Below are 3,272 nucleotides of genomic sequence, written 5' to 3' on the forward strand. Positions count from 1 at the left end.
AGGCCTGCCTGCCTGATCGCCCCTAACTGCTTGCCTGCCTGCCTGATGGCCCCTAACCGCCTCTGCCTGCCTGCCCGATTGCCCCTAACTACTTTGGCTGCCTGCCTGATCGCCCCTAACCGCCTCTGCCTCTGTCCCTGCTGCCATGGCTTCATCCGGAAGAACATCCTAGAATGATGTCTGGAAGGTTGTTTGGCTCTCTGGTCTAATTAGCATATTATGCTTTTATTATTATAGATTATTATAGATGGAGTAAGGGAGGACATTGTAAGATTGATAGTTCAGAGTTTTTCCAAAACCTAATGACTATTTGAAATTGTCATTTTACTCTTGCTTTATCTTTACTTTTTCCATCCAGTGACTCCTTTTACAAACTCTGGCCCCTGGGAAAACACTAACCCTCTTTGTTGGAGTATGCTGATGGCATTTCCCCTCCTAGGCTTCCTTGAACACAATGCGTTTTCCCCAGAGTGTGTCAGGTGAAATATTTGGCAAATTAGTAAAGGAAAGAGGATCCAAATAGCTTCAGAAACCACATTTTAATAGTTTGAAAGTTAGAACATTAAAAAAACTCATGCATTGTTGGTTCCAGTTTAATCATCCCCTGTGGTTCTGAGTTGCCCACCAAACTAAGCTTCATACTGGCCCCTGAGGTTCCCTTGCAGAGTCTGATGTAGCTCGTCCAGCCTTAATGCCAGGATTTCCTGTGGAATTCACCCGCGTCCCAGCCAGATTGAGTGTTGCTGGTTTCTGGGTGCACATGGCCTGTGACTCACCTCTCAGATGCCACTTTGTCATGAAGTACTTGCCCTCCCCGCCCCCAACCAAAGGCTGCAACCACAATTTGTGGATTCTCTGGGACACTTAACACTGCCAGCCTGATGTCACAGTTATTTGGGTCCATGTCACATGGCCTTGGAGACAGAGAGCATGTCTTAACCATCTTTGCCTCTTGGCAGCCTCTGGCCACTGCTGGGCACATAGTAGGTGCTCATGAATGTGTATTACAGTGAATGTGTAGAGGGGTTGAAGAAACTAATCAAAGCAGGAGAGTCTTCTGTCAAAAATGTCGGTACATCACAGCCTGTTGGTAAATTACAGCCTGTTGGCCAAGTTCAGCCGCTGCTTGTTTTGGCAAGATCATGAGCTAAGAATTCTTTCACATTTTAAGAATTCTTTCACATTGGAAGAATATTTCATGATATATGAAAATGATAGGAAATTCAAATATCAGTGTTCATAAAGTTTTATTGGAGCCCAGCCACACATTCATTCACATTTTCTAAAATTTGGGAAAATGAAACAACCTATGACACTAAGTATGATAATTGTTTTGATCAAGAAGTAAGAAGGTGCTCAGAGAACAGTGAGAATACCTTACCTTGCCTAGGCGGCATCAGGGAAGGCTTTTCAGAGGAGGTAACATTTTCTTTAAAAAAATTTAAATATATATATATATATGTATTTTGTATTTATTTCAGGGAGAAAGGGAAAAGGAGAGAGAGTTAGAAACAGTGATGAGAGAGAATAATCGATCCGCATGATTGGGGATCAAGCCTGCAACCTAGGCATATGCCCTAACAAGGAATCAAACCAAACCGAACCATGACCTCCTGGTTCATAGGTCAGTGCTCAACCACAGAGCCACTGTGGCCGAGCAAGGTGACATTTTCCAGTGAGACGTGAAGGATAGGTAGGTATCATATCAGTGAAGAATAGGGAGACTTTTACAAACTTCTATCTTCTGTAAGCCATTGTCATTTGAGGGTCTCTGTAACATGCATGCAAACCTATATCATAATGACTACATTCTCTGTGCCAGAACAGACACTTCCTTCAGCATGTGGCAGGACCTGCTTTTCCTGTGGATTGGAAGTCAGAACCACAGGATGGACCAGTGTTGGGAAGAGCTTTGAGGTCCTGGATAGAGGACTCGGGGTTGCTGGCTGTTGTTTCTCTTTAAGGAGGTTTTCTTTGGGTGGCACCCAAATATCTTAAAAATGTACAAAACAAAAGGCTTGTTACATGCCGTTACCCCTGCAGTTTCTCAGACAAGTTTCTCTCTGTGAGTTTACTGTGTATCTGGAAGACCTTCTCAATCGTTGAGCTCCTTGACAAAACTCTCTTCTAGTACGGGTTTTGGGGAGGGTTCCACCTAACATCAGCAATTGGTGAGAGCCTCCTGGCCACTTTTGTTTTCAAGGTACCATAATTTTTCATGTATAAGATGCTCCCCCCTCCCCCCCATTTTTCCAACTCCAAATTAAGAAATCAATATTTTGCTGGTTTTCCTCTTAAGGCCTTCTTTTTTGGCATCTTTAGGAGTTGTTCTTCCTGTTTTCTTTACTGTCTGATCATACACTCAGTGGGAGGACGTCCAAATTGTCTCTCTGCAGCTCTATTTCCATGCTATTTTGCATAGCTGATAGAATTTTGCAGAGTAAGACAATTGCTTACCGGTATTTATCTTTTTATTTTTTGACATCTTTATGGGCTCAGAACTCTCCAGTCCCTGTTGCATCTGCACACTCTCCACCTCCATCGTCAACTATGGCATCAGCTGATTTCAATAACAATAAGGCTTGTGATTGGAGGAAGCCTGTTTGACAAGGTATGGGCAGCTATGCACCTGCATGGCTCCCTCCTTGGCTGACTGGCTGACTTCCGTGTATAAGATGCCCCTCAATTTTCAGTCTAATGATTTTAGGAAAAAATAGCATCTTATACACGGAAAAATACGGTAATGAATTATTTCTAAGGCTTAGTGAGATTGTTTGCAAGGAGGATGAGAAGACTTAGCTTTAGTGTTTCTTCCGACATCTGTCACCTAAAAATCCTAGGTAGCTCAGACATCCCAGCTGATCTTTAAAACAAGGATGATGTGGCCCTGGTCAGGTAGATCAGTTGGTTAGTGTTGTCTTTTTTAATTTTATTGATTAAGGTATTACATATGTGTCCTTATCCCCCATTGATAAATTATTTTTGATAAATAAAATATAGACCTCACAAATATAAAACAAATAATAAAAGTACAGGAATTTCTGTAACTGAACATCACGTTAATAATTGCTATGATTTTGCTAAATCTATTTTCACACCTCACCAAGTTTTCTATAAAACTTGATCTTGTTATAATACATAGAGTTTTTTAAAAATAACACTCCAGTATGGCATTGGTAGTATATGTTATGTGTTTTTAAAGGGATATTCCTATAGTTTCTCGTCTAAAGTAAACCAGTTTTTGTGGCTAAATAGTATGCATGTGTATAATT

The sequence above is a fragment of the Myotis davidii genome, unplaced genomic scaffold, assembly GCF_000327345.1.
Source record: "Myotis davidii unplaced genomic scaffold, ASM32734v1 scaffold44, whole genome shotgun sequence".
Taxonomy (NCBI): Eukaryota; Metazoa; Chordata; class Mammalia; order Chiroptera; family Vespertilionidae; genus Myotis; species Myotis davidii.